Consider the following 12,513-nt stretch of genomic DNA (forward strand, 5'->3'; position numbering starts at 1 on the left):
TGAATAAAGGGGGTCCTTCATGCCAACTAATATTTCTATTTAAACTTGATTCAAATATATTGATAATCCAGTTTGGCAGAGGAGGTATGGTAAGGCTCGACAGAAAAGTTGTAAGACTTTTCAGGTAGGAGTGGCAACGTGGTGACAGAAGGAGCTAATTGGTTAAAGACAAACATATTCAAGTATTTGATGATGTATTTAGCATATTTACTACACTATGGTATTATATTACTACAGTAAATACCAAATACTCTATAGTATTTTCCTTAAAAGATACATGGGATTAACTACTCACAGTCAAGTATTTCTAAAGGATCAGGAGTAAAGTTAAGATTAGACTATTTAAATAAGGAAATTAAGCAATTGTCTTAGTAGCTAAACTGAGGCAGGAAGGAATTGTTGCTGGGAGGAGGGAAGCATCAACCTTTGCTGTATGCACGCAGCTGGGAAGGTAAATGGGAGAGAATGTCCTGCATTCTAGTTAATCTTACCAAAATGAAAGTGAAGCTTCTTGTGGGCCACATATTAGAATATGATCACCCACAATGCTTTGTTTCACTGTGATATTTCTTCCCTTCATCCCCACACCCTACTTTTCCCGAACTGTCAATTCTGTTGCTATAAAATACAAGTAGATGGGATGGTCATTAAATGTTGGTAGAGAAAACTGGCCTAGTGAGAAAATCTTACTGGGCTGGTCAATGAAATAAACTGAAAATCAGTTATCTTCAATAGTTTTCTGCATCTGCGGGAAGAGTTCCTAGACTGTCACACATTCACTAGCTCTTCTCCCCCCTACCCCACCTTTTTTATGGGCAAAGAGACAGGAGGAAAGCAAATATCTTAAATACTATTACTGTTATTTCTAGATATTCAGTAGGCAGTGAGTCAGGGTGACATTTACTAGTTCCTTTAAGAGAGGCACTTTGATCATGTGTCATGAGACATGTATCACCTGTGGATTTGAGGAAGAGGATCTGAAGGAGAGTCTTTTTATTAATCTTTCATTATGGAAATTATGTATGTGCCTGAACAAAAAAAAAAATAAGCCTTGAAGTCTGCTGGATATACAACTTCAAAAATAATCTTTCAAAGCTGGCAGAGCCAGGGGTCTCTCTATACTTAGGAATGAGCAATGAGCTGGAGGTTCTGTTAGGGGACGCAGCTCTTGGGGATAGTGGCAAGGGGAGTTTATAGAAAAGAGGCCTAACATAGTAAAGCATGCTGCTGCTTCTTAACTGGCTGCCTTAGGTCATCAACCCAAAAGAGAAACACCAAACAAAGCGGGTTTTTCATCACAAGGAGCCTCATCAAGTCAAGGTAGCAAGGGACTCGACTTTCATGCATTCACAGAGACAAAGTCAAATGCTGCTTTAGCAATTAATGGCAAGTTTGTACATCACTGAGTAGGTATCAACATACTCAGACAAGGGAAAATGATCTTTGCTGGGCAAAAGTTATAGACTCCACTTCTAATTTTAAAGCAATAAATATAAAGCGATTTAAAATAGCAGTTCCCCTCTAGAAGAAAAAAGTTAAACCTCTTTTTATTCTAGAGTCAACTTGAGTGGTTTCCTAAATAGCTGTTTTTAGGCTCCTAATATGTACATTCTTATTTCTTTCTCTTTCTTCCTCCAATTTCCTCCTTTTTTTTTTTTTGGCATAGAACTGGGGTGTAGGCCAGAGGTTCAGGAGGTGAGAGGATTCACAAGAGACAGAGTGGGGAGCAGAACAGGCAGATTGACCGGAGTACACTGCTGAGGGGAGCAGCAGGCAAGACAGGGGAGCTCTGCTGCGGCCATGTGGGTAGCTCCCTGGGCAGGATCGAACTCAGCCCGCTGAGTGATAGCACCAAGACTTAACCCCCAGGTTAAGTTACTACTAAAAGAACTTTTCCAGCTTCTTTAAAAGGAGTGAGAAGGTTGATTCACAAGCCATGACTACCATTACTTGTCTGTTTTCCTCCCAGGGAACAGGTTATTACAATGAGTCTCAGTCATGAAGATCACAGAAAGAGTTGCTGCTAATAACCCGTGAGTTCCCACACAGCTCTGTGCTCTTAGGGGCTTCTCAAAACAAATTATTTATATCTAAAAAAGTAAGAAATACTACATACTCACCCACTGTACTCACTCATACAATTCCCCATTAAAGGAAATTCTACAGGGTCTTGTTTAGTCTGTTAATCACATTCTGAAAGCCCTGATGAGCCATAGATCCCATTGAGTTCTGGAGCATTACAAGTTAGGCAAGAAAGAAGAGGCTTGAATTCTGCACCTGAGTATCACCCACTGCACCTTGACCTTTACCTTAGGGGCTGGGTCTGGGAAATATGCCAACTTGCCTTGGGGAGCTAAGCAAAGTGAAAACTAGTTTTATTAACTCTTTGAGAACCAGGCAGCAAACCTGTATTACACATAAAGATTGGTTTTTGTGAGCACATTTAAAATTTTAATGATCAATTAAAGTAATTGTCATTTATAAAGAACTATGAAGAGTTGATAAAAATAAAACCACATGGGTTTACAAATGGTTGCTAAGACGTGTAATCTGCACTTACCATGACAACAGTGTCTACAAAAAAGAATTTTAAAAAGGTATTAATGATATCCCATATCTTGATCCTTGAGGGAAAAATAGCTCTCCTAGAAAAGGAGAGGTTTTAAGAGTTCAAGTGTAGATGTGGTAACATGCTTTGACTAAAAAATGAAAAAGAATTGAGAAGAGTAACAGAAGGTTGACTTAGTCACTAGACATAAACCACACAAACAAGATGTCTAGGGAGAAAATTAACTTTATGAGGGAATATAATTTTTTGTTTTTTAAGTTCTTTATTGAAATAACATTGTACTGTACTATAACATTATATATTGCAGGTGTCAGTGTCTGTATATACTACATTAAGTTACCACCAAAATCTAGGGAGGAGGAACAGGAACTCAGAGATTCAGCAACCGATCCAAGGCCCCTGGGCCAGGTTCTGAGAGAATATAATTTTTAATCACTGATAACCCTCCCAAACTGTAAAATGACACTTTCCAAATACAGGCTTTCTCTCCTAACAAAGTGGCTTACCATCAACATTTATTTCCCTGGGAAATATTTACGCAATGGAGGAAACATCAAAATGGAGGTCAGAGACCCCAAGCTCTATTATGCTAGTGCCTCGATCTTTTATACAACTAGACAACAGTCTCAGGAAGGAGATGATAGAGAAAATGAAATTTTCTTCATTTCATCCATGTGACAGAGGTAAAAATTGTTTAAACCAAAATTACAAAAAATTGGTTAGAATTTCTAATACACTACATCTATGTACAAATGGTGAACTAGCAACTAGATTTTTTCAGTAAAATCTGACATTCATTCTGTAAAACAAAACTATAAACTGATAAGTGGCCAACTAAGAGACAGTTATGGTGTTTCGATTTTTGCTATTTAAATTCACGCAGTGTACAATGTCTGCAATAACCAGGGGGCTGACATCTAGGTCCTCAACGGTCTGAGCCCCATCTTTTCCTGAATTAACACTTGCTGTGCTTTCATAATGGAAGACAATACACACTAGACTGTACCTCAAAATTTTAACCAACTTTTCAATAACGACCAATTTCTAATTGGAATTTGGGATACCTGATCTGACACTTAAAAATTCTGTCACAAAGATAGCTGGTTTTCTGAATGTGGAGAATGAATTTAGGTGTTCAAAGAAAACAGTGACATTGTTACAGATTTGTCTGTTATACAGAGTAAGGTTCTATCTCATCATCTGCACCACTCATAAGTAATTCAAAGCCGCGGAAGCACTCTCCTATGGGAAGCTCACTTGGCTTACCCAGGTGGTAGGATTAATCATTGCACCAGCAAATGAAATAATCCTTTTTCTTCTTGGCAAATTTGTTCAGGACGGATTTTTGTAAGAATTTTGTTAAATGTCTGAAAGTACTTTTTAAAAAGGTAAATCAAATTTCCCATTAGAATAAAGACCTTTATGTATCCAAGTATTTCCACAATTTCAGTACAACCGTTTTCAAATTCAACTAACTTCATTCAGCTTCAGAAGGGACAGTAAATGAAATCAGCCTTCTATGGAGATTATCTGCCTCTTGGGGCAAATGGTATTCTAAATTTCTTTTTTTTTTAGAACTGGGGCACAGGCCAGAGGTGCTGGGGGGTGAGCGGATTCACCAGAGACAGTGGGGGACAGAACAGGCAGACTGACTGAAATACACTGCTGAAGGGAGCAGTGGGCAAGTCAGGAGAGGTCTGCTGCGCCAGGGTCACCTCCCTATTCGGTGCTGGAACTCGTGCTACAGAGGCTGCGGACAGCTACACAATGCTGTGCTTAACCCCCTTGCACCACCAGGGAGGCCCCGATATTCTGAATTTCTATTTGCAAACTTTCTTCAGCAGCCACATCTGTCCCTAGTTGCCCTAAAAATTCAGATCAAAGCACATCAGAAACAGCAAGTCATGGTTGTTACTGGTTTCCAGAGCTGCTTATTTCTGGGGTTGCTGGGGATAATGGACCTTTTCAGAAATGGGATAAGCACATATATGTGAGGAGGAGTGTTCAAATCCCACAGCCTTTATCTTGGGGAAGGGGACAAACTCCATTTCTTTCTGTCTTTCTACCTATAGAACCCCCCCTTCCCCCCCCCCCCATCAATGTGACATTTCTTAATCCTGTCTTAGTTTCCAGGTCATCAACTGGGTTCTGCTACACTTTCCAATTACTGGCAATCTCGAGTAGGAAAGCGCCCTGTCCACTGATCACTATCTTAGAGTCTCAAATTTTCCAGTAAGCCTTCTGTAGTCTTTAACTGAAAATTTCAAACTTCCTATCCTGAACTGAGATTAACCTTTAACTGAGATCTGATGAGCTCCTGCTAATATGTCTTATACAGCCCAGTCAAACAAAGGTCACTCTCACTGGAGTGAATAAAGTGGCTAGGTCTTGGATGGAGAAGACTGGCAGTCATGTGCAAGGTCTGGAATGGACACTGTGCAGTTTCACTTTTTTTTTTTTTTAAATAGATGCAACTAGTGAATGAAGCATCTTCAAGGCAGTAGGCTACAAGACAGCAAAGTAGATAAAAACATGGCCTCTGTAAGTCCCTAATAACTTCAAAGTACTGAGAAAAATTAGTTTTATAAGCCAGAAAAGCATCTGTGCAAATTAACAGAAAAGATAAATTAACGTTTGAAAAGAACAATAAAATAAGGCTGCCCTTGTAGTAACAAAGGTGTAGAATGAGCGCCTCAGCTTCATTGTGGCTTACTTCTAAAGAATGGGGTGATATATTCATGTATATTTCCCAATAAGGCAAGATATTAGAAGACAATACCCACAGCCATCTCCAACAGGGCTAATCTAAGGAGCATACAGCGCACGCTTTTTGGGGTTCTGAACTTTTTCCATATTCCTAGGAGCACTGGGGAAGCAAGTCCCACCTTCTCCCACTTTCTTCTTATCTCCCACCACAGCCTATTTGTCCTTTTGGTGAGAGGAGGGAGATGCTGGGAAATGGTTACGTACACTGAGAGCGCCATAACTGCTGCTTGCTGAGGGAGGGAGGGAGGGAGGGAACAGAAACTGAAACTGTTCAGGCCTATTCCTACCTGATACTGGACAGGCTGCGCATTTTCTCACTCAATTCATCAAAACACCTTGAAAGGTAGATGCAATTGTTTTCATTTTATAGATGGAGAAACTGAGATTGAAAGACATAAAATGAAGTAAAGATCGCTTAAGGCAAAGATTCAACAGTAATGCTTTATTATGCTTTATTATGAAGATGAAGATTGAAAGTGCTTTGGAAAAAGTACAGCTATTCTTGAAATGCAAGGTATTGATGATTGCAGATGTGCTCTACTTTTGAAAAATTCTAAACAAAGTCATTATTTACACTGAAAGAGGATTTCTTAAGTAGGAGTCACTCTAATACAGAAAGACTGTGTTTGTAGACATTTGACTTCCTAATAATTATCTCCACCACCACTAGATTTATTGAGCACTAGGCACTGTACTTAAATATCTCCTAATGATAATACTGAGTAAGGCTTGCTATTTCCGTAACAATAGTAGCCAAAACTTACACAGTACTTATTATGTACCCGTTCTAAGCCATGTTTCTCAAAAGTGGCACTACTGAGAAAACTGGATAGATACATATCAAAGAACGAAGTTGGCTCACTCTCTAACTCCATACAAAAAATAAACTCAAATTGGATTAAAGACTTAGATATAGAACCCACGAAGATAAAATAAAGAGAAGAAAACACTGGTTATATATTTTATAACATCAATGACAGCAATGTTTTTGGAGATTTGATCCCTATGGCAAGGGTAATAAAAGAAAAATCAAATAATGGGGGTTAACTCAAATTAAAAGGGAAAAATAAGATAAAAAAGGACATTCTACTGAATGATAGAAAATATTCACACATTATACAACCAACAAGGGATACTATCCAAGATACATAAAAAAATGTTCAATTTAACAACAACAAAACATAATAAATCGGCAGATTATTTGAACAGTTCTCTAAGGAGGATGGCTTTCCAGAAGGTCAACAGATACAGGGGGAAAAAGTTCAGAACCACTTTGATAAGACAGATGCCAACTCAAAACCACAATGAGTTATCACTTCACACCTGTGAGGATGGCATTTATTAAAAAGACCCCCAAGAAGGGCCTCCCCGGTGGCGCAGCGGTTGAGCGCTGGGTTGTGAAGCTGCCTGCAGCCTCTGCAGCACTGGTTCGATCCCCAGCTGCCGGGCAAGGGTCCCACATGGCGCGCAGACCTCTCCTGCAGTGCCCACTGCTCCCCTCAGCAGTGTACTTTGGTCCTTCTGCCTGTTCTGCTCCTGCTCTGGCTCTGGTGAATTCTCTCACCCTCCCGCGCCTCTGACTGTACCCAGTGTTTATCTAAATAAATAAATCTTTAAAAAAAAAAAGACCCCCAAGAAGACATGCTGGAGAGGACATGGATAAAGAGGAATCCTGATGCATTGTTGGTGGGAAGTGGCAGTGGGCAGCCCCTCTGCAAAGTGATCTGGACCTACCTTTCAAACTGAAAATGGAAATACCACGTGGCCCATCAATCCTGCTTTTGGGCATCAACCTTAAGAACATGAAACCATCAACTCACAATATTATATGTTCCATAATGTTTACTGCAGCATTACTGATAATAGCTAGGAGCTGGAAGCAACTAAAATATCCACTGGTAGCAGGCTGGATAAAAAATTGTGGTATACGGATGGTCTCACTCATAGCGGGAATTTAGAAAACCTAAATAAAGGACCAGGAAAAAACCTAATTATAATAAAGTAAAAATCAAAATCAACAAGCAACTATAAACACACTGGCCGGGGGTGGGGGGAGAAAGAGGGGGCAGTATCAAAACAAGGGGGGGTGGGAATTGTATGGGGACTATAACCAAGATGAAAATGCATACATTGTGCAAAAAGGAAAAATGATGTAAACAATGCATAAAATAATAAATAAAAAAAAGAAATGTGGTATATCTACACAATGGTATACTATTTAGCCATAAGATGAAATACTACCATTTATAGCAAATTGGAGATTCAAGGGAATTCTGTGTAGTAAAGTAAGTCAGAAAGGTAAAGGCAAATATTGGATGCTTTCACATGTGAGTAAAATAAGGGAGCACAGTAGATGAATGGACAAAGCAAAATAATTATAAATGACTGGATACTGAAATCACTCCCTCCTCCCCTAGTTGTGACAGTCTGTAGACATTCTCAGATATGCCCCAGGAGGGGCAAATCCCACCCCCTTTCCAAACCTGTTCAAGCCTCATAACAACCTACAACTCAGGTTATGATTCTGTTTTACAAATGAAGAAACCACAGCCACACTTGCGTCAGGTAACAGCTAGTAACTGGTAGATCTGAAGAGTCAAACCCACCAGTTTAGCTCTAGAGTCTGTGCCGTAAATAGCTACATTATTCTGCCTTGCAGTTTACAGGTGAGAAGAAGCACGTAAGTCACTTGTCCATGGAGACAGAACTAAGAAGTGTTCGAAGAATTCAGTTCTGAGAAACTTCAATGTTTATGTTCTATGCCAGCTGTCATCAGACTTTACTGTGCCTAATGATTACATCAGGTGTCTGTTAAAGGTGGGGATTGTGGTTCCCACATCCAACAACCCATCTAACAGCTCTGGGAGGCCCATAGTTATGGGCCTCCCATAACAGTTATGGGAGGCCCATAAACTATATTTATACAAATATCCCAGGTCATCTCATGCAGTTGGTCCTAGGGCTATGCGCTGAGAAACTCCTTTTCACTACTTCCTTCTCCCCAGAGTGATCAAGGCAATAAGTATAAAAGTGAATAGGAAAATTTTAAATTAAGGAATATCATGACTCAGAAGTGATATAGCTGAAGAGGAGAAATAATTTAAATAATTACAGATGAGATTCATACTGTGTTACTAAAACAAGGGAGGGGTGTTTGGCAACTAACCGTTACCTTCTGAGGTATATTCTTACAAACTCACACAATGTCATTAGGTGTTGGTGTAGTATAACATGATTTTGATTAGAAGCCTTGGCTGGCTGAAGACCAGCCAAAAAAGGGGGGAAAAGGTAAGAAAAGGCATCTTGTGACATCAGTGATAAGTCTTCCAACCTGCAAAATGATCTCAGTTTTTGTGTCAATAGAGGACAGAGGTGAGGAAAATGGGAGGTCCCTGTGACTGAAAAAGCAAACCAAAAACACACTCCAAGAAGAGGAACCACAACACCCGTCAGAGGCTCATCTGAAACTATCTTTCAAGTTCTGCTGCTCCTCTGTTCCAGATCATCCAGATTCTTGGAACCTGTCTAGGTCAGGCCCAGACTACCTACAGGTCTTCAAAGCCCTTCATAATAATGATGCAATTTGCTTTCATCCGTATTCCAAAGTGAGACACAACTCTTCAACTCAAGACACTGACATCATGACACATGTACTCCATCCTTGCTAGACCTACTTCCTCTTTTCGGAGTTGCCTCCCTTTTTCTTTCCCTCTTTTCCAAACTCGGACAATCTTCAAAGACTATTCAAGTTCCAGAAGTTTCACATTACCTACAACGGCTTCCTGTCCACTTATAGGCACACATGTTATGAACTGAATGTCTGTGTCTCCCCCTACCCCCTTCACACACACCCATGTGAATTCATATGTTGAAACCCCAAATCCCTGTGTGTCTATATCTGGGGATGGGCCTCTATGGAAATAATTAAGGGAGGTCATATGGGTAGGACCCTGATCAGATAGGATTAGTATTCTAATAAGAAGAGATGCAGGAAAGTCTGGTGCCTCTTTCCCTCTTTATACATATTCACTAAGGAAAGGCCATATGAAAACAGAGCAAGAAGGGGGCCATCTGCAAGCTAGGAAGTCAGAACTACCAGAATCAGGCGGAAGCTTGATCTTGAACTTCAGGCCTCTAGAACTGAGGAAATAAATGTCCATCATTTAAGCCACCCATCTATGGTATTTTGTTATAGCAGCCTGAGCTAATAGAGTAGGAACTGTGATTATAGAAAGCATTCAGTAAAAGGACACAGTTAATCAAATCAGGTGGGATGTGGGCAGCAAGGTTCTAGAGACTGTCACTAGGATCTGTACCCACACTCCTCCCGGCAGGGATTGGGAGGAGGTTTTTAAGTGGAGCATCCAATGGCAGGTGGGGAACTCCCTAGTCATCCCCCACCCCACCTCCCCCTGAGGAAGAGGACATCTTCCCCATGCACGGTGGAGCTTTGTCTATGAGCCAGCAGCACAGAAAGAGCTATGGCTGATTCCTGAGGCTACTTCACTCATGATAGTGAGGAGTTGGGTAGGGAGCAGCGGGTGTGCCCTGCTTTCATCACACTGTTCTTTTCAGGCAAGCTTTTCTCCCTGCTATTAACAAATCACCAACATAGAGGCACCATTTAAGGATAAACTGCTTGTCCTGGAATTAAACCTTTAAGCATCACCTGATGACTCTAATCAATACTCTACTGCACTTATGTTAAATAATCACTGGCTGAAACTGGCCTAGGGGTCTGAAAACAGGCCTAGAAACTAGAAATTCAAATTTAATTTCAGCTCTGCCACCAATGCTACTCTGTTCATGTCTCCCATTATTCGCCTATAAAACAGGTATAGTGACATTTACAGGAGTATGAATTAATTAGGAAATTCACATAAAGTGCTTTTAAGAGAGTGAACAACTATGCCAGTGCCGAGTACTTTAAGGTGGAAGGAAAGGTCAACGAGCTAGCACACATCACTGTGGCTCTCACTGGCTCCAGTGCCCCTTCTCTGCTGAAGCTGACTAAAAGGCACAGCAGACACCAGCAGACTCAACACTCATCACCAAAAGTACAACAAAATCCACTTAGGAGTCAACACTGCCACTTGCAGAGTGGCCGTGGGGAAGTCAGTGGTCCTCTCTGCGGCTCAATTTCCCACAAAGTAGGAAGGATGAACTGCAAGAGCTATTGGGACAGCTGCCATGACGTGAGTGAAAGTGCAGTAAGAATTACATAATAATCAAGATGAAAATGCATACATTGTGCAAAAATGAAAAATGGTGTAAAAATATATAAAATAAAATAAAATTCAAAAAATTAAAATTAAAATTAAAAAAATTACATAATAGGATGCTGGTCTATAACCAGATCAATAAAGGGAACAAGGAAACAAAGCTGACCCAATGTATGGGGAGTGTTCATTTTGTAATATATTGATGATGAGACTCTAGCGAGCCAGTTTATTTCCATGGGATTATATCACCCCCCCTAAGGGAAAGGACCATAAAGCTGTCTGAAGACGACCCTGTCCTCCACATATACACATACCCATTCCACATCATTCTTGGGCAGGATGAAGGGAGATACTTATCCGTTCTCTCTAGAGCAGGATTTAAACATTCAACAGTAAGGACTTTATGAACTCACCTAACCTTCAGGAAAATAAGTGAGCAAATTCAGATGAGATCTTTATAAGTGCTGATAGCCCAGAAGTTTCTTTAGCACAAAAGAAGAACATGTAATCAAGAGATTAAGCAGCTTGTCTCCTTTTGTTTTCTCTTTAGGAGAAACAGGATTTTGGCCCTCAGGTCAGTTTGGTGCTCAGCATGAAAAGATGACTTTGCAAAGATTCTTTCAGCAAAGAGAGCAGAGATAATGCAAATTAGGATATAACTGAAGAATGAGCATTAAAACAATTCAAACTTCTAACTGAATTTTCCAGAGAGAAAAACATTACATCTTACCATAGAAATAGTATTTGGACTTTGCTTTTCCATATTATATATGCACAGGCATAGATAGATAGATAGATAGATAGATAGATAGATAGATAGATAGATAGATAAAGACACCCAGATGCTGGTTTCTTTAATGAGTAGCAAATCTGTCTAACAGTGTTTGGGTAAAAGCTATAGGCCACTAACAAGCCTGACAATCATAGACAAATCAGTATAGTTTAGTCTTGGGGGGGGTCAATAAACTTTTTCAGTAAAGGATCTGTTAGTGAATGTTTTAGGCTTTGCAAGCCACACTATGTCTGTTTCAACTACTCAACTCTGCCATCAGAAGTGCAAAAGCAGACACAGATAATAAGTTACAAATTAGAAAAATCAAAATCAACAACCAACTATAAACCAGAGACACACTATGGGGGGGGGGAGGGAAGGGGAGAGGAAGGACTAGGGTCCAAATAAGGGGGGATGCAATTGTATGGGGAATATAACCAAAATGATAATGCATACATCGGGCAAAAATGAAAAATGATGTAAGAATTATATAAAATAAAATATTAATTAAAAATTAGTGTGGCTGTTTTCCAATGAAATTTCATTTACAATAACAGGTGACCGGTTGCATTTGGCCTGCAGGCATGGACTGCCAACTCCTAGTCTATACTATTGAACCTCAGAGTGGACTAGAGGGCTCCTAGAACTGACTCTCGATTACTGAGGAATCCAGCTTAGTTCCAAAGATTCTGAGAAAATCAAAAAGGTCTTTGGAAGGGGTAACATAGGTTTATACAGATGAATAGCATTTCTAAGGGAGCAAAAGTTTGCCAAATCAAATTTGCCTGTTCAAATTAGAAGATGGATGAGGTCTGGACAAAGTCCCAGGTGTGTAAGGCATAGTCAGACTTCTGAGGTGGTTTCAAGGGTCCAGGAGAAGCTGGACTTGCATGGTTTCCAGGCCTGCTCCCTGGGGACCTTTGATAAACAGGAACATGATGCCTCTGGTTGGCAGAGCTAGAAAGGTTAGCCAAAAGTCAAGAGGCCATTCAGGAGATAAATAATATCCTTAATTTTGGCTGGGTGCATTAGTTATTGTGGGTGAATTACAGTTAATTTTCTTAAGGCACTAGATTAGGTTTTTCTAATTGATTAGACAAAAAAATTTTGAACTAAAATTTTAAGACATTGTGACTGGCAATCGACAATGCCTTCTAATTATGAAATATATAAGATTTTTATCA

At 40.0% G+C, this 12,513-nt stretch overlaps 1 protein-coding gene across 1 annotated transcript in view; it reads right to left on the minus strand.

Annotated features, from left to right (window-relative positions):
• PEAK1 (pseudopodium enriched atypical kinase 1) overlaps positions 1-12,513 on the minus strand; it is a gene marked incomplete at its 3' end in the record, with an annotated part of 72,011 nt that overhangs the window by 43,991 nt on the left and 15,507 nt on the right. The gene's annotated exons all lie outside the window — the stretch shown is intronic.

Source organism: Talpa europaea (genome assembly GCF_964194135.1).
Source record: "Talpa europaea genome assembly, chromosome: 8".
NCBI classification, from domain to species: Eukaryota; Metazoa; Chordata; class Mammalia; order Eulipotyphla; family Talpidae; genus Talpa; species Talpa europaea.